The sequence below is a fragment of the Carassius carassius genome, chromosome 35 (genome assembly GCF_963082965.1).
Source record: "Carassius carassius chromosome 35, fCarCar2.1, whole genome shotgun sequence".
Lineage (NCBI taxonomy): Eukaryota > Metazoa > Chordata > Actinopteri > Cypriniformes > Cyprinidae > Carassius > Carassius carassius.
This window is the reverse complement of record NC_081789.1, coordinates 19,214,602-19,235,382: the sequence shown is the minus strand read 5'-3', so window position 1 is coordinate 19,235,382 and position 20,781 is coordinate 19,214,602.

The following is a 20,781-nucleotide window of genomic DNA, read 5'->3' as shown; positions in this document are numbered from 1 at the left end:
CAAGTCACTGGGATAATTTGGAATATGTCTCAAATTGGATTTTCTGTTGGGATGATGAGTGCTAAAGAAGAGTTTTGGATGAACAGCAGACTGAACCCTGCCATAGCTCTGTTTTTAATTGGCTTCCAATAAAATTAAGCTCAAGTTCAGAAAAAGGCACTTGAAGATTGTCATCAGAGTAATAGGAAGGAAGATAACGTCAAGTGCTGAAAAGGTCTGGCTGTCTCCACAGTTGCAAATGACCTTATGATTCAGTAAACTCATGACGGCAAAAAAGTGCAGTGAAGTCTTTGAGAGATAAATAAATTACAGCTACTTCAGTTACCGCAGGCTGTGTGATAAAGCTTGCTACTCGATAATTAGTTAATTACGTTTTGAATAACCATGTCAAGTAAAAAGGTAATTTGGACATTTAAGACATAGTTTAATATCAAAGAAGTATAGAGTATTAAGATTTTAGATTAGATTTAGATTTAGATTTTTTAGTTTTAGATTTTATTTAGTTTTAAAATCTAACTAATTTAGGTGAAGGCAAATTTGAATTTCCAGCAACCATTACTCCAGTCTTCAGTGTCACACGATCCTTCTGAAATCAAATATGATGATCTCTCTCTCTCTCTCTCTCTATATATATAAATTACTTGAACATAAAAATAGACATTTAAATGCATGTAAATATTTTTTTCGAAATATATACTGTAAATGTTTGTAATTATATATATATATATATATATATATATATAAATATATATATATACATACATAATGCATAGAACACACACATTTTAGATGCGATTAATCATTTGACAGCAGTAAAATACATATATAGAGCGTTCTTGTTGTCCCATCAGCCAATCAGTGGAAATAACGCCATTTCCCTGTTGCCTGTGATTCACAGGTCAATTATGGTTCAAGTGATTGTCTCACACACTTAAGTGTGCATAACAGAGTACCCATGAGTAAATTAATTTATCTTTTTATTTATATTATTTTTTTATCCTTTCTTTGTCTTACTATTTTTGGATTTTCCGATTTGGAGCTGCTCATTGAACTGGACTTTACATTTGACCCTTTGCTGACTATTATAGACTCTTCGCTCTGGATTTCAACATTTAATTAAAACATCTCTGCACTTCTGCTTCAAGTCCTCTTGGGAGGTTCCTCCTTAAGAGCTTGGAAGCTGTAATTATGATGTGATGTACAATGATATGCTTTTGGTTAGAATAAAAGAAGGAAATTTGGAATTCTTTTTCACTTACTGACAAATCAAAGCTTTTAAGCACAGGGAATGATGGGAAATGTAGTTTTGATGCTATTCTAATGTATCACTAAAATGTATTTCAGTTTTTTTTTAATTAAAATATACTTTAGAGTCAACATTCATAATTCTACCATATTAAAAGTACAAATTCCCACCAAGAAACTTTTCCTGACACACCTCCAGTTCAACAATCTGGAGATTTTTTTTTTTATCAGCAGTCATCGCATAATGTGATCATTCCAATGTGATCGCAGCAATACATCTTAGTTCCGCCCCAGTTCTTGGTTAATTAGAATATCATTGAGTAACAGTCTGACAGTCATACTGTGAAACTTTTCTTGAACCCAAATGCATCTTTGTATTAAAAACAGCAGTTGCACATGATGCATCATGTTCTTGTGTCCATCCACACCAGCCTGTAGACGTATGTAACACATTCTTTGGCATAACCGCAGAAAGACAATGAACCGATCTCCAGGTGTCTGTGACGTTACGATGGGCGGCGGGAGACGTTTTGAGGATGGCGTGATTAATGCTCTGTCAAGGGTTCAGGAGAGAATGTGGTGATGGCTGCGGCATCTGATTTGCATATCTACTCTAAATAAAAGCTGGTGAGTCATTGCTTTGAAGAGTGTTAAGAGGCTCTGTGTGTCAACTCCTGTTGTGCTTTATAGATATCATTATGAGCTCCTGGGATAGCCACTGCGATGGATTCACGTTTACATTGTTGCACAGCTCTATAGGTGGTTAGCAGCCATGGCCAGAGGCGACGCATGCTTGATTTCTCTCTGGCTTCTTCATTCAGGGTTGAGGGCTGACTGCTTTTAAACTTCAGATTGAAGTAAACATCAGCTCATGTAACGGGAGGATAACACTGACTGTCTGACACCTTGTGAGGGTGGGTTAATGTCTACCAGGTGTACATGTGTATTTGCAAGTCTGTGGTTGCAGGTGTGTTCAATGTTACTGATGAGCCAGTGGTACAACGCGATTGGTAGATCCACTGAATATAGGAACCAGCATGCAGTCCTTTGGGTGCGTTCCTGGACCGTGAGAGAGACCGTAACGAGACAAGCTCGACTGCCTTTGTGCCGATGTGTTGGATATTCGACTCCACGCAGTGACAACGGAACGCGATTGACTCCCGACAGCGAGAGGCCCACGAGAATAATCAACGCACGCTATTTACTCATACTAAGGGAAGTGGTAATTCTGATCGTTTACGAAAGAGTGGGCACTGACGTGTGTTTATTTGGGTCTGATTGCCCTCCCATTGTCTCTCAGCTTGGCCTTACCGTTCCGGTTTCTCCCGTTGGTCACCGAATCCTGGGAGTCGTTGGAGCTGGGATTTTCGTGTGGGGGTCGCTGCCATCACCTCACCTCTAGCGCCTCTTCCCTTTGCACTACAAGCGCCAAGTGGGCGGGGTCGTGAGTGACTAGACTGTGAACTGTGTCGATGAAATTCCGCTCCATGCATAATATAATTGTGATGTTTTGCTTATGTAACCTTCTCTCTGTCTAGGAGTATACTGGCTGCTCGTCTGGGTTTTATTTTTAATTGGTTATATGTGAATTGGTTTTAGGGCTTTTGTACTGATCAAACCAATTTAGTTTTACCATTATTCCTTAATGTGTGGGGTGATTTTGAAGTGTTACACCGGTATTTAAACTTGCTATTTGCCCTTGCTGTGTAAATCTCACGTGTGACTGTGTGCTGCTACATATGACTTTATTGGCATGGTTTGTGTGTTAGCCCTTCTCATTCGCTGTCTAACCAGGGCGCCAGATTGACATTATTCCGAGCCCTTGAATTGTAGCAGTTACATCTAATGTTTTTCGTTGCTCTCTTGACTATGCATACAAGTGTTTAGTTTTTTTTTTTTTTTTTTTTTTTGTATAAATAAATTTTGTATTTTTTATAAGACTTTTTGGTGTAAGTCCGTTACTTGTGTATGACAAGGGTAAAACTTCCTGTGTGTGTCTGAATTATCGCTTTACATTATTTTGGCATAAGTCGGCAGGGCCCTTGACATACACAAGTAATATGAGTCACGACGAGCAGCCCCAGGTAAATGCGTTAATGCCATGGTTTATGGGAGGGCCATGGGTCCCAAAATTTGGTGGAGGGGAGCCCTCTAAATTTCAAGAATGGAGAAACCAAATTGAGGCTTTTATTCGGGCTCAGGGGCTGAATGAGGTACAGCAGGTTGATTTTGTGCTGAGTGCACTGGAGGGGAATGCTCAAAGAGAAATCCTGCTATTGGCTGAAAGAGAACGAAATACTGATGTAAAAATTCTAGAGGCCCTAGCTTCATTGTATGGTGGTCAGCAGCCTGTTGCTCAACTACGTATTCAGTTCTTTACTTGTAAACAGCAACCGGGGGAGGGGGTAGGAGCATTTACCCTTCGTCTACGTGAGCTGCATCATAGGTGGCGAGCCGGAGAACCCCTGACTGCTGGAACAGATGATGAATTGCTGCGAACTCAATGCGTGATGGGTTTGAGACATGGACTGATAAAGCAGGAATTGTCAAGACAGCTCCGCCGGACCCCAACATCCACTTTTGCTGATGCCTGTAGAGAAGCGAAGGCGCTAGAACAAGAGCTGGCCCCAGAGGAGGAGGTTCAGGTTTGTCCAACCTTTTTGACTTCTCCATCAAGGTCAGCAGCGACACCAACTGGAGTGAAGGACCAAGGGAAGAATACTTTAGACTGGCAACGAATGAAGGATTCATTGCGAACCGAATTACAACAGGAATTAAAGGAGCAGCTAACACTTTTGGGGAAATCCTTGGTAGAAGAACTGAAGGGGCATCTGGGCCAAGCCTCAGCAACACAATCCCCAGCAACTGAGGCACCGTTCCAGCCACATTGGCGTCCTCACTCCGACCGTGACCCCCGTCGCCAACGCTTGGGGTCAGCCCCCCCCGACCAACAGCGCTTTCAGTGGGATGCTCAAGGCCGCGCCATCTGTCATGATTGTGGAGAAGGGGGACATATACAGCGTTTTTGTCCAAGGAGACGTCCAGCTCTGTCGGGTTTTCGATACCCCCGGTCACAGCAGGGCCAGTGAACCGGGAGGGGCCCTTAGCCACGTCCCTACAAAGGCCCTCTATGGTGGGTAGGTGCCCAGAGGTTGAAGTGTTGGTCCAAGGGCGACGGATCCCATGCATAATAGACACTGGCTCTCAGGTTACACTCTTTAGCCAAGCCTTGTTCCAGCGTCATTTTAGCGACGAATGTATGCAAGATCCCAGTCAAATATCTTGGTTGGCTTTGAGAGCTGCTAATGGACTTCAAATTCCTTATGTGGGCTATGCAGTACTGGATTTTAACATTGGGGGTGTGGAAGTGCATGAGAAAGGGGTGGTTATCGTACGAGATGACTGCATAAACACAGAATATGGACTTTTAGGTATGAATGTGGTGGCAGACTGTTGGGCGGGCATTTTCCAGGGTAGACACCCTGGTATTGCAGCTTTTAAATCGGTGTTTTCCCCTTCCGCAGAGAAAGCCTGGGATGCAGCCTTCGCCGCCTGCCAAAGAGTAAACAGCTCCATGCCTGAGGTAGAGCTCCAAGGTGTGGCTAAACTCCAGCGACAACCACCTGTAGTGTTACCCCCGGGAAGTGAGATGATCGTCTGGGCGCACGTCCCACAAGCTACCAACCAGCCTAATTGTGCGGTCTTAGTTGAGGATTTGGAGCACCACGGGCAGGAGTGGTGTGTTGGTAGATCATTGAGCTGGGTGCAAGGTGGGAAGGTTCCCCTTCGTGTCTGCAACCCAAACCCATTCCCCCTAGAGTTGCCACAACGGCGCCCCCTTGCTTCGGTGACCCAGATAGACCCAAGAGACATAAAGGGACGTTCCAGACTCGTGCTACGAAACATCGAACCCCAGTTGGTTGAAGTTGATGTTATGCACGTAGAACAGACGCAGGCTGAGGATCACCCAGCCCTTGCGTTGTGCGGTGAGGACCTGACTAGGGGCCAGCAAGCCCAGCTGGCAGCCCTACTGCGGAAGTGGTCCCACGTGTTTGCGGCCCATGAAGACGACTTTGGGAAGACTGCGGTTGTCACACACCAGATTCCCACAGGCACAGCTCCACCGATTCGAGAAAGATACCGACCGGTTCCTCCTAACCTTTACCCCGACTTGAGGGCGCTACTACAAGGTATGTTAGAGAATGACATTGTAAAAGAGAGTTCAAGTCCATGGGCTGCCCCGGTTGTTCTGGCAAAGAAAAAGGATGGGACATGGAGGTTCTGCGTAGATTATCGGAGGCTTAACGCAGTGACTCATAAAGACTCTTTCCCATTGCCACGTATAGAAGAGTCTCTTACCAGCCTCACCAGGGCTCAGTGGTATTCGACTCTGGATCTGGCAAGCGGGTACTGGCAGGTGGAAGTATCACCTGCAGACCAAGAGAAGACTGCCTTTACCACTCCCTTCGGTCTATACCAGTTTGAACGCATGCCTTTTGGCCTCTGTAATGCTCCAGCCACGTTTCAGAGGCTAATGCAACGCTGCCTGGGTGCTCAGGTTTATGATTCTCTTCTCATCTACCTTGATGACATCATTGTATATTCGCCCAACTTTAACACCCACTTACAGCATCTTGAGCAGGTTTTTCGTTGCCTCCAGGAGCATGGCCTGAAGCTACAACCTCGTAAATGCCATCTGTTCCAGAAAAAGGTGACCTATCTGGGACATGTAGTCAGCGGCCAGGGGGTAGCAACAGACCCAGAGAAAACTGCAGTCGTCCGCGACTTGGCTACACCAACAACAGTGAAACAGGTGCGTTCATTTTTGGGGTTCGCAGGATATTACCGGAGATTTATCCCTGCTTTCTCAAAGGTAGCGGCCCCCCTCAACCAGCTCCTGCAGGGAAATGCCCATCGCCTCTCTTCAACCATCCAATGGACCCCCGAGTGCCAGGTCGCTTTTGAGTCACTTAAACAGGCCCTCCTCAGTGCCCCGATACTGGCCTATGCTGATTTTCAACTTCCATTTAGACTATACACGGATGCAAGTCTGAATGGCCTTGGAGCTGTCCTTGCCCAAGTCCAAGAAGGCAGGGAGAGGGTTATAGCCTATGCCAGCCGTAGCCTCCATCCGCCAGAGCGCAGTGACCAAAACTATAGCTCCTTCAAGTTAGAGCTACTGGCCTTGAAGTGGGCCATTACTGAGAAATTTAAAGACTATTTGTGGGGAGCTCAAGTTATGGTATACACTGACAACAACCCTTTAGTCCATCTGGAAACTGCAAAATTGGGGGCGACGGAGCAGAGATGGGTGGCCCAGCTAGCCAATTATTCCTACGAAATCCGCTACCGACCAGGGACTGCTAATAGGAATGCCGATGTGCTTTCTCGAATACCAGGAGAGACAGCAGCCATCGTGGTACATGCAGCACAGAGCACCACATCCCCGCAGTCGCCCGACAGGGTAGGACGATGGGAGCGCCAGCAGAAGATGGACCCTGACCTGCAGCAGCTACGCATCTGGAAGACACAAGGTGAGCCTCCAATAACTAATTGCCTTTCTGTTTTGTCTCTACAGCTCCGTTGCTTGCTGAGGGAGTGGGACCGGCTGGAATTCCATAATGGGGCCCTTGTTAGACTTGTCACTGAGCCAGACACTGGAGCTCCAGTGCGACAAATCATTGTGCCAATGGCTCAAGCCCGACAAGTGTGGGAAGAATATCACAAAGCTGCAGGTCATGCAGGTGGTGACAAAATGCTCTCGCTACTGCGAAGGAGATTTTACTGGGTGGGGATGAGCACAAATGCTAGAACGTGGGCGGCCGAATGTCTTAATTGCGTGGTGAGCAAACGGGGAGGATCACAAAAAGCACCCTTGTGCCCCATTTCTGCCAGTTACCCCTTTGAAGTTGTGGCAATAGACTATCTGTCCCTTGGGAGGCCTTCTGACACTTTTCAATATATCCTTGTGATTACGGATTTATTCTCCCGCTACGCATTGGCAGTGCCCACCAGAGATCAATCTGCTCCCACTACTGCTAAGGCTTTATGGACAGCACTCATTCTCCCATTTGGCTGCCCAGAGCGTATTCTTAGCGACCAAGGGGGAGCTTTTGAGTCAGACCTGATGTACCAGCTTTGTGCTGTGTATGGTTGTAAGAAAAGTCGCACTATGCCATACCACCCACAGGGGAATGGAGCTTGTGAACGGTTCAACCGTACTCTCCTTTCCCTCCTGAGCACCATGGATGCAGACTTGCACGCTAAATGGCCCAGTCAGTTGCCGGCCCTTTTGCAAGCCTACAACAACACTACTCACTCAAGCACTGGGATGACTCCTCATTATGTGCTTTTTGGCCGCCATGCCAGACTGCCCGTGGATGTGCTCCATGAAGTCACACCGCCACAGTATCGGGGTGATGTGGAAGGTTGGGTTAGGGACCACCATCGAACTCTCCTTCAAGCTTATGCCACTGTACGCAACAGTGTTGAACGTCGTCAGCAGTGGAACCAAACTAGCTACGACAGGCATGCTAGAACCCTGCCACTTTTACCGGGGGAAAGGGTACTGTTAAGGAACTTCCGCCGTAGAGCCAAAGGAAAACTAGCTCCACAATGGCTTCCTACACCCTTTGTAGTTGTGGCCCAGCCACGCAGGGATCAACCCGTCTTTAGCATTCGGCCCGAGACGAAAGAGGGTCCCATTCGAACAATTCATCGCAATAACTTGCGGCCTTGTCCTGGGGACCAACAAGCGACCAGCCGCAATGAAGAGGATTGTTCTAGTGGAAGTCAGTGCCCCAACCGAAGCAGCCTCGGACAATACCACTGGCCCTTTACTCCTCTAGTTTCACTCCCTCTTGCCCCCCAATACCAGACTGACCCTCCAAGTCTTCGCTGTGAACCAGTGGACTTGGCTGCTAGTACTTCCCTTCCTTATGCATCAGCCACACAAACTCATGAAGCCCCTGAGCTTGACCCTGTAGTATTACCTCCCGTAGTTATGAGTCACGACCCAGCCCTAGAGTTTGTTGCAGTCATCAACGATCAGGACTCTCGTCGATATCCCCTGCGTGCTACCCGTGGCAAAACACCTGCGCGCTACATACTCTAACTGTCTGGACACTCCATGGCATTGGCCGATTGACTCTTATGGACTATGTTCGGGGCGACCATTATTAAAGGCTGGGGGAAAATGTAACGGGAGGATAACACTGACTGTCTGACACCTTGTGAGGGTGGGTTAATGTCTACCAGGTGTACATGTGTATTTGCAAGTCTGTGGTTGCAGGTGTGTTCAATGTTACTGATGAGCCAGTGGTACAACGCGATTGGTAGATCCACTGAATATAGGAACCAGCATGCAGTCCTTTGGGTGCGTTCCTGGACCGTGAGAGAGACCGTAACGAGACAAGCTCGACTGCCTTTGTGCCGATGTGTTGGATATTCGACTCCACGCAGTGACAACGGAACGCGATTGACTCCCGACAGCGAGAGGCCCACGAGAATAATCAACGCACGCTATTTACTCATACTAAGGGAAGTGGTAATTCTGATCGTTTACGAAAGAGTGGGCACTGACGTGTGTTTATTTGGGTCTGATTGCCCTCCCATTGTCTCTCAGCTCGGCCTTACCGTTCCGGTTTCTCCCGTTGGTCACCGAATCCTGGGAGTCGTTGGAGCTGGGATTTTCGTGTGTGGGTCGCTGCCATCACCTCACCTCTAGCGCCTCTTCCCTTTGCACTACAAGCGCCAAGTGGGCGGGGTCGTGAGTGACTAGACTGTGAACTGTGTCGATGAAATTCCGCTCCATGCATAATATAATTGTGATGTTTTGCTTATGTAACCTTCTCTCGGTCTAGGAGTATACTGGCTGCTCGTCTGGGTTTTATTTTTAATTGGTTATATGTGAATTGGTTTTAGGGCTTTTGTACTGATCAAACCAATTTAGTTTTACCATTATTCCTTAATGTGTGGGGTGATTTTGAAGTGTTACACCGGTATTTAAACTTGCTATTTGCCCTTGCTGTGTAAATCTCACGTGTGACTGTGTGCTGCTACATATGACTTTATTGGCGTGGTTTGTGTGTTAGCCCTTCTCATTCGCTGTCTAACCAGGGCGCCAGATTGACATTATTCCGAGCCCTTGAATTGTAGCAGTTACATCTAATGTTTTTCGTTGCTCTCTTGACTATGCATACAAGTGTTTAGTTTTTTTTTTTTTTTTTTTTTTTGTATAAATAAATTTCGTATTTTTTATAAGACTTTTTGGTGTAAGTCCGTTACTTGTGTATGACAAGGGTAAAACTTCCTGTGTGTGTCTGAATTATCGCTTTACACTCACAGCTGGGCTGATGGTTTATTTTTACTGATAGTGTTTTACCAAAATTGAAATCTGAATGGACAGTTTTTTCAGAAATGAAAATTCTGGGATAATTTTTTCACCCTAATTTTTGGGTGAACTATCCATTTAAAATAACCATTACAATTTAAGGATCAGTGAATGGGTGCCGTCGAAATGAGAGTTCAAACATCTGATAAAAGCATCACAATAATCCACAAGGAATCCACAAAACTCCAGTCCACCATTTTTTTTCTAATGTAGCAAAAAGCTTCTGGTTTATAATAAACAAATCCATCATGAAGTCGTTTTTTTACTTCAATCCATTGCTTCTGGGTTAATAAGAGTCGTCTATCTATAATATTGCTTTCTCCAGTGGAAAAGTTGTCTTGTCTGAATCAGTGGAGAAATAAGCACAGATCAAGCACCATTTACAGTACAAGAAAAAACAGTTCTGAAAAATGTGTTGGTGGATTTTGATGTGAGAGGACAACAGGGGATTGAATTTTTCACTGCAAGAAGCATTATTATGGATAATGTGCTTATATTTTGGCCTGTAGCAATGGTTTTAAGGTCAAGAACATCTAACTGATTAGTTTATAACAAACATGCAACTTCACATATCAGTTATCAGTTGTTTAACTCTCATTCTGATGGCACACATTCACTTTAGAGGATCCAGTGGTGAGCAAGTGATGTAATCCTAAATGTCTCCAAATCTCCAAAAAAAAAAAAACACATCTGCAGCTTGGATGGCATTTGGTAAAAAATTGTTTAGCAAATTTTCATTTTTGGGTGGACTGTTTCTTTAAGTGAAACAGCTTTTTATTGGAAAACAGTGAGTGTACAGTCCATCAGTCCCATGGCGATATCCTGTTTGCAATATAATGCAGTTCAAAGTGTGGATCACAGTGCGTTTCTTGCTCATGAGTAATGACTTCACTTCCGCTATTGTTCTTTCTAGTCTTCCCTCAGAATTGCCAACGGAGTCGTTTATGTTGCAGCTCACTGAACAGAGATAATCATGAGAAATCGACAACCTACACTTTAATTACTCTGGAGCTCTATAAAACTTGATGCACATTGTAGCAGAGCTCTAAAAACCCAACTTCTAAGACAACTTTCGAGGTTTGAATGCTTTTAGATGTGACGCAATTCACCAGGAGGTGTGGATTTGCCAATCACGTCAACTGAGCTGAAAGCTGGAGTGTGGAATTTTCTTGTACTTACATGGCACGTGAAACAAATGGCGCATTATGATGCAGATGCACACAAACAGCTTTTCCTCGGGGCAAGAAAATGCAGAGGGGTTTTTTTGTCCCATGAGCACGGGAATAAATCCACGATTCTTTGGCATACATATTTTGACTCATAAAACAGGAGATTAACACACTTTATGGATGGAATAAATTAAACCATTTTAGGGCTATTTGGAATGTGAGCTTGATTTAAATTTACTAAACATCAAATCAAATCCAGTCCTCATGAATGCATCTCTTTTGACATTGAATATGTGGGTGCTTTTATTAAATATTCCGGCTTCATCAGAATATAAGAACAGTTCTTCAGGAAGAACAAAGACACACAAAGTGTACTTTTCTGTCATTTAATAGCTTTGAGGAAACATTTTTAAAGCAGCCAGTATGTTCTCTGAGAACAAATTGAACTGCTAAGAATTTGCACTTTTTGAAGTAGGGGAACTGGAGCAAGTACCTTGCAAAAAGTTGTGCATAAAATTGCCCCAAGCTTTCATTTCCCATGTGACAATTAGCCCAGCTCTTTTCAGTTTTTACAATCATAGTCTAATATATGCATCTGCTAAGATTTCACAACTAAATAGACTACCTCAGGTTCTTCTAATTGAAGTAGATTATTATTGCTCATTAATTTTTGTTGTGACATGTTTGCAGTAAATGCAATAAACAACATCCCTATTAATTGCTGTAATGAACAGCTAATGTGCTGCGTGAAAATACAATTAAAACAAAACAGAGCTTCTTGTTTTTACATCGGCAACTCACAGTACCTCGCTCAGTAATGACATAAACCGATATAATAAAGCTTTAAGTGTGCACTTCAGACAGAACGCTGACTCCCCTGAGACACTGGAGACCTTCTCAATTTTTAGAGACGTCAAAGGAAAATTCAATCCACTGTATTTATTCCCTTCATTTTCAGAGACCGGGGGAGATTCTTTTTAGCGGATCGACATTTTTATTGATTCAGTGCCATATTCTGTCCTCATTTTAGAGAGAACATCAAGCTGTATCTTTTCCCTTCTTGATGTTAAAAGTTGGAAAGAGGCCTGGAGAGGGAACACTTTTTAAGCCTAGACTAAAAAGATACGTGTGCCATTCCCTAGAGAGAGGCTGACTCATCCAACGAGAGCTTGTAGCTCATATATCGATAAATTCCATGGGGCAATTCACCCTCGCTGGCATCTCCTTCCAATTGATCACGGACATCTGTTGTCATTCATTCCCAAACAAGATGTCAGCTTTGTTGACTGCAATCACTTACGCTGATGACTGCTCTCAACAAGTGAAAAATAAATGGTACACTTCATGCAATGAGAGCTCGGCCGAGCATTTCAATATCCTCGCCTCGTTGCTTTGGTAAATGAAGCTTGTTTTGTTGAGAGGTGTCGTTTTGATTTACGCTCACATGGAATTGATTGATTCATGACCTTCATGTCTGTGTAAATCTACAAGGTTTCATTAAGTAAATTCAGGTGTCTCAACATTGGGTTCGGATAGGAGTGGGTTATATAAAATGAAGGCATTTTTATACATCCCCCACCTCGAGTGCGTGAATGAAGCATGATTTGACGTCGAAGAGTCGTTTGACGCACAGTGGAGCTTTACGTTCGTTCTTTTTGCACAATTAGCAACTTTAATGCTGGTGATTAATTAACAGCCTAAATCAAACTGATTGATGGGTGCAATCCTCTGATGATCTATTCAGTCTAAAATTTGCAGATAGAGCTCAAAGTATCAACCTTGGAGCTAATGAATGCCAATTAGTGCAGGAGATGACTTTGGTATGCCTTTGTTTAGGCTCGCACTCGCAGTCCCTAATGAAAAAAGTACAACCATGTGTTGGAATATCCACATAATGATGTAGATGGTGAAGACCAAGGAGACCTTTTCACACACCAATTAGATAGTTCTTTAATGGCATTGTTCTAAGAATTCCTTTTTTAGCTTTCCACAATCATCATTTGGGCATCGTAATTAAGATTTTTAAACCTAGAAAACGTACTCTATGACTTTTTACAAAGCTCGCTGATTTAAATAGATGCTTCTTGGATGGCTTTTGGAGGGCATCCCTGTGCACCGTAGCATTGCACCTTGATTATCCGCTCTGAGGGATGCACACTTCCACATCCATTGGGAGATGCAATTGGTGGCAGATTATGTAAATAACATAATACTGAATGAAGCATAAAGGTGTTTTTTGATCAGTCACTTGGACTCCATATGCTTTTGTGCCCATTAAAGGGATGGTTCATCCGCAAATGAAAATTTGGTCATTATTTACTCACCCTTAAGTCATTCCAAACCTGTATGAGTTTCTTTCTTCTGTGGAACATAAAAAAAGAGATGATGTAAAATATTTCAGTGGGATTTCTTTGTTTTTCCTTACGGTGAAAGTAAATGGGGACCAACGTTGTTTTGGACCCCACTGACTTTCATTGTACACTGTAAAAAAAAAAAAATGCTACAGGAAAAGCCTTTTGTAAGCTATTTTACCATTAATGGTAAATAACTGAATGGTTTAACATTGTATTATATTAAAAATATTGTAAAATAATATCAAATTAGTTTTTTTGCAAGTGAAAACTATGTAACACAGTAAAATTTATGAGTGAAAACATCAGTTTAGTTTCTTCGTGTTTTTGTCATCAGTAATGCATTTGGGTGATTTGTGTTACATTTTGTGTGTAGTTAAAGGTTTTTTTTTCACTGACTTCTGTCTTCTGTCATGACATCCACTTAGAATGCACATGATACCATTTGTTAACTCTACAATAAGTAAATCCTTTTCACCAGAATTACTCTTCAACAGTGATGCCATTGAGCTACCGCAAAAATGGAATTTCAAAGACAGAATTCTATAGATGGCTGCAAAATTGTTTCTCTGATGCATAAGGTCAATTAAGAATCTTTTGTGCCATGGATGTTCTTCATGGAAAAATCAGTTCCAAAAAAAGAACTTTTTAAGATGTTTATGCCACAATGTTACATAATTTGCATGCACAGCATTGCCTCAAAAATACCCACTGAAATGAGAATGTTTAAAGTTTTGGAACAGTATGGAAAGGATGTTAGGAAACACGGGGATGAAGGCGAACAGCAGAATGTAGGAGCGGAGTGAATATGATGCTCCTAATCAGTGTGTGTGTGTGTGTGTGTGTGTGTGTGTGTGTTTGTGAAGGGTCAGTGACAGGCCAAAGCTGCACACTCTCTGTGTGCTCACGAAGGGAAAAGGCCACGAATCATTGATTCTGTTTCACTGAAACATGATCAAAGATCGTCCAGAAACATTCCCACGGGATCGAATGCCCTATTTAGAGAAGACACCAAATGAGTTGAGGGCAGTGCTGGTCAATTTTGCTCAGTGATACATCAAGAGAAGTCAGGATATTTAATATTGATGTTCTGTTTAGCATTTTTTAAGGATTACAAACTAAACTATTTTGTTTATTTTTCCCCCAGAAAAATGTCTATCATTTTTGTTACCTAATGTTGTGAGATTGATTCCATTGTATTAAATCATATATTTGAGTTGCATAAAGCTTAAACATTTAGGTTACCTAACAAAAAAGTGTGACGTTTTTTCTGACGAAACTACCCTGAACAAAACATATTTACAAACCAATGCAGTGTCTCAACAGCGTTTTAGTTTAAAAGCTGCTGCACAAAAGAAAATTAAGTACACTTTGGATAAAATATTCATGGAATTGCACTTAGCAGTGGAGTTAGTTGGCGAAGATTTGTGGTGTAAGCCTGAAAGGTTTTGCACTGCAGTAAACAATTATTGCATGCAGTGCCAGATTTAACTACAAAGTTATGGTTTTCAGAATAAGATGTTCATTCATTTTTTGTTTACTAACATAAAAATATTGTGCAGTACCAGAATTATACTTCAAAACTTACACAATTGAAATACCTGTGAATAATATACACTTATGTACAATATACACTTAATATACATGCTTATGTTTAATGCTGCTGGCCTTCTATAAATCTTAAACTCTTTATAACAAATTCTGTGGGACTAGAAGCCAGCAGCAAGTCCTAAAGGTATTCTTGAGAAAAAAGGCACCTTGACATACAAAGAAACAAAAAGCTGATGTGTTTTTTTTTTATGGTGCTTTTTTAAACAGTGATGCTTCACCCCATTTGTTGTTCAGTTGAGATGTAGATCACGATTTCTGTCTGTAACAAATCTTAAATTGTTATTCACAGTTATTGTCATCAGGGATATTATTCACATTCATTTTTTGCTTTGATATGATTTTCTTCTAGTGTTCCCAGAAGAGGGTCTTCAGATGCTTCTTCATAAAGATTTCAATGGATTCTGCTGTACAGGTGCAGTTTATTTTTAATAGCAAATACATGGTATTCTAAAATAACCCTCATTTGCATAGAAAAAGATGAGTGAAAACGATAGTGATGACGATATTTCAACACTATTCTAGCACATTTACACTGGTTTGTGAATATGACACAGGTTTTTGTAAATGATGCAGCTGTTTAGTGAATTTAACCCATGTTTTTATCTCTTTGTACTATAAATCTTTACTGTTTTCTAGTATAATAGTCTCATGCTAAAATGATTTTAGTATGAAAGACAAGGAATACCTCAGGACTTTAGTTTACAGGATATCTCAGCTATATAAAGATGTCAGTGCAGTGGACTTAAATGTATGATTGATTCTTATGTTGAACCCAAAGTCTTCTCATGAGGGCTACTAATGTCATGTCATATCAAATCATGTCACAGACAAACTAGAGAATGTGTCAGGCCCAGGAAATCGCAAAGCCAGAAGTGTCAGAAAAAGGTAAAAGACAGGGATCCTACACTGTCTGTGACAGATACTCAAGACTGGATGAGTTAGATGAAACCAGAAAGGCACGGGTGCGATAGAGCATGGTGTTCCTGGCAGAATATCCATGCCTCCTCAACATCTCAAGGTGATTCAAAAACAAACGCCAACAGTGAAGAAAGTAGCAAAGTGGAATCTGGACTCTTGTTCAGTCAGAGTTTATTTGATGAGCTCCATCTAGTCTGCATTTACAAACGTGAAGGATGATCCATATGTAAAAAAAAAAGGAAATTCTACAATAAGGGGCTGAAAATGAAAGCCTTTTTTTAATTAACAGCCCAAGCATTGATGGTGCAAGGACTCTCTTGGTTGGAATTGATTTTTTTATTTTTTTTTAGAAGGTGTAAAAGGGGGGCCTCAAGAGGTCAAGTGAAATAGAAATATTTTATATAAAAAATATTCAGTATGTATAAATAATTATTACGCATTTATATTTATGAAACCCCTTTTTGGGGGGAGCTCAAGCACTGATGGTGCAAGGACTCTTTAGATTTTTTTTTTTTTTTTCATTTTTTTTTGTATTTAATAATAGCTATATAAAAATGTATTTGCAATAATTTTTCTTAAAATAATAACTTTGATGAGGTTAAATTTTTCTTGTATTATTGCCATGCTGTGGGTCCAAATATATAATTTTTTAAGGACCAATTCTCACTTTAAAGGGATAGTTCACCCAAAAATGAAAATTTTATGTTTATTTGCTCACCCCCATGGGTATCCAAGATGTAGGTGGCTTTGTTTCTTCAGGAGAACACAAACTAAGATTTTTAACAAAAACTGTTGCAGTCTGTCAGCCTTATAATGGAGGTGAATGGGAATCTAATGCAGCCACCCATCTCTTAAGTGGACCATAGACACTCATAATTGAGATTGTAGATAGTTTCAAGGGAGATAGGTGGCAGTAATGGACTCATAAGTCTGCAGTCCGCCGTAAACCAAAAACAAGACGCCTCATGTGCCTGCTGTTGAGAACGCGCTCAGGAGAGTTAACAGTTCAGACATCGCATGAATCAAAGGTTAAAAATCTATATAAACTGTTCAGTTCAGTCAGCGTTCTGATGGTTTTGTGTCTTTACACATCAATGTATCGTCAAGAGAAGCAGGGTTTAATTTGGTTTTGTTTGTGTATGTTTTTTTATAGTTTTATTGTATGTTTTAGCCGTGATTTCCATCCACTTACAGTATAAGACTGATAGACTACAACGGTTTGTTTTAAAAAAATCTCAGTTTGTGTTCTACTGAAGAAAAAAAGTCAACTACATTTTTGGGTGAACTATCCCTTTAACTAGCATGCATATTACTAGTATTTTGGCTGTTTATTAGTTCTTAGCAATTACTATAACCTTATTCTGCATAACCATATTCTACATCCCATAATCCTACTCCGTACCTAAACCTACAACTACCTGACTAACAATTAATAACAAATTATGAGTTTGAGGCAAAATTTGTAGTCAATAGTTAGAACTAGACCTTAAAATGTATTGTGGCCTTTTTTTTAAATAATGGAGGGAAATCATGCAGAGCTCTTCAAAATTGTTTATTTATTTATATATTTTAATATTAATTAATTGTCAGTTCAACTGGTTTTGAGGTAATGGCAAAATGTTTTGGAATTTAAATAATATACCTTAAATTGCTGAGATTGAAGTGATGGCTACTGTCTGTACAGACTGTGACCAAGATACATGTAACTAAGCATGCTTTTTAAAAAGATAAAAAAAAAAAAAATACAATCATAAAACCCTTCTGTATAAACAACACTGTTTCAAAAGAACAGTGCTTAAAAAAAGCAAAATAGAACTTATCATTCATGAATCATGACTGCACACTGTATTCATATTAGCTGTAAACTAATGCATTTCTTAATGAACAGACCTGTGGGTGGCAGAACAACAGATACATTTCAGCTCTTTTGTAATACACAGAAAAATCTTTGTTCCTTCTACACAATTAGACATGCCTTTGCAAAATATCCATCAAAATAACAAAGGTTTCTATTGCAGAACAACAAGCTTCAAATTATCAATGGAACACTTAATTAGGCAGAGATATGTAATATATTCAAAGTAACAAATCAATGATGCATGCAGAGCAGAGGAGACCATCACTGCTTACTCTGAATTAATAATTAAACCAGAGGGTATTTTGCTTATGTTTGACGCTGTGTGTGAGTTTGGCGTATCTGTGCTGATCCAGTTGGATTCAGAGTATTGTGGCCTGAGGGGTGAGATGGCTGCTGAAAAGCCCTGACCGCATCTGCTTTCCCTGACAGCTGTTACAAACACGCCAGGTTCCACCTCCACTCATTCACAATGCACGCCCTCACCTGAGTAATGAGCACTTCCACCTGACCCTCATCATTACCCTATCACCTCGGTACCATAAATACCACACACACGCACTCAATCAGCATCCGGTCTCGTTCGCGACAAGGTCTTACCTGTATGCTAACTCAACGGACTAACTCTTCCTCTACTTACCTTTCTCCAGCGATTCTCCGAAGATCAAGATCCCCAGTGTGCGTGTGTGTGGTTCACCTCCCTCCTCTGACGTCTTCACCCAGCTCTCACGGATCCATTCATCACTCTACCCAACACTACCTGCTCCTCTGCTTGTGTCTATTAATAAACCCTTCTGTCTGTTACTCCTCAGCCTCCCGAGTGATCTGTAACAGAAGACCAGACCAACACCGCTAGGCATAAGCATGAGCCTCACGGACCCCTTTCAAATTCTGGTCGATGAACACTCACGGCTACACCTGCATCCCCAACACCAGCGAGCACTTCCGTCAACGATGCCAGCACTTCCTCACCTTCCGTTCACGCCAGTCCCATGGCCTGGCCGGCACCCTACTCTGGTTCGGCGGAGGAGTGCAGCGGTTTCCTCCTACAATGCTTGCTGGTCCTGAAGATGCAACCGCACTTGTACCCCACCGAGAGATCCAAGGTCGCCTTTGTAATTTCTCAACTGCAAGGTAAAGCACTACTGAGGGCAGATTCAATATGGACTCAAAATAACCCAGTTATCCAGTCTTATTCCAGCTTCATCGACCATTTCCGAGAAGTTTTTGGCAGCCCAGCTTGGGACTCTTCCATTGGTGAGAAGCTGTATAATCTCATACAGGGAAAAATGTCTGTCAATGAATATGCCCTTCAGTTTAGGACTCTAGCGGCCTCCAGTGGATGGAACGAACAGGCTTTACTGACTACCTACCGTCAGGGATTGGAACCTCGAGTGCGGTTGCATCTCGCTGCATACTGGGACACCATCGGGCTTGAACGATTCATCCAGCTGTCCATCCGCTTCGCCACCCGTATGCAGTTGTGCTTAGAAGAGCACCAGGGCCAGGCGTATTTCTCTACGCCACTCTGCCGACCAGAGGCCGTCAGCTCCCCAGAACCAGCCAGCGAACCCATACTAGTGGACTCATATCGTCTCTCTATGGCTGAAAGACAAAGACGGCTGGCCCGAAATCTGTGCCTCTACTGTGATACTTACTGCCGCTGACATATCTCTTCCAGTTTCCGCCCTCCTCGATTCTGGGTCAGCCGGCAATTTCATCTCCGGCGCCCTCTGCCGTCAGCTCAAGCTCGCTACCACATCCTACCAAGTCCACACTATCACCGGCAAACCGTTAAGTAGTAGATGCGTGCGTCATAGTGTGGGTCCCATTTCCCCCCAAACTGGACTGCTCCATCATGTGGAAATCCATCTGCTGGTTCTGGAGGAATCCACCGCTGACGTGATTCTAGGGCGCCCGTGGTTAGAGCAGCACAATCCCGTAATCTCCTTGAAGACGGGCGAAGTCCGTCACTTCAGTGACGTCTTCTGCCGTCACTTCAGTGACGTCTTCTGCCCCAAACGCGCTTCCAAGCTGCCTCCACACCGGCCGTGGGACTGTGCCATCGATCTGCTGCCGGGTGAACCAGTGCATAAAGGAAGGATATACCCCCTATCCATTCCGGAGGAGAAGGCCATGGTGGAATACATCAAGGAGGCGCTGGCCCAGGGTTATATTCGTCCATCTACCTCCCCTGCTGCTTCGAGTTTCTTCTTTGTGGAGAAAAAGGACGGAGGTTTAAGACCATGCATTAATTATCGGGCTCTCAACAATATCACTGTCAAGTTCAGGTACCCACTTCCCCTCGTACCAGCTGCCCTGGAACATCTCCGTGGTGCCACTGTTTTCACCAAGTTGGATCTCCACAGCGCCTATAACCTCATCCGGATACGAGAGGGGGACGAGTGGAAAACAGCCTTCATAACCCCTACTGGCCACTATGAATACTGTGTGATGCCGTATGGACTTGTTAACGCCCCCTCCGTCTTCCAGGACTTCATCCATGAGGTGCTCTGGGAGTTCCTCCACAAGTTCGTCCTTGTCTACATAGATGATATCCCTCATATACTCCCGGAGCCTGGCAGAACATCAACGCCACGTTGCGGAGGTCCTGCAATGCTTCAACTTCAGTACCATCACCAGCCCTCTCACCAGTCTCCTCCATAACAAACCCAAATCTCTCCTCTGGACTCCTGCCACCACAGAGGCCTTCCACACCCTCAAAGAGGCCTTTACGACCGCCCCACTCCTGGTTCATCCCGACCCTGACTGACCCTTCGTCGTGGAAGTTGACGCCTCAACCACCGGAGTGGGAGCGGTCCTTTCTCAGCAGCAGGGGAATCCCAGTCGCCTCCACCCATGCGCCTTCTTCTCCCGGAAACTCAACCCGGCGGAGGTCAACTATGATATCGGCAACCGGGAGTTGTTGGCTATCAAGTTGGCCTTAGAAGAATGGAGGCATTGGTTGGAGGGAGCCAAACACCCCTTTCTGGTCCTCACAGATCATAAAAACCTGGAGTATCTTCGAGTGGCCAAAAGATTAAATCAAAGACAAGCCCGCTGGGAGTTATTCTTCACCCGCTTCCAACCTACAACTACCTGACTAACAATGAATAATGAACCGATGAATGAACCGTGAACCGATGAATATCTCGAAGAACCAGAAACCATTCTTCCAGAAAAGGTCATCGTCTCTCCTATTACCTGGTCTGCAGAGACCATTCCTCCTACCGATCCTAC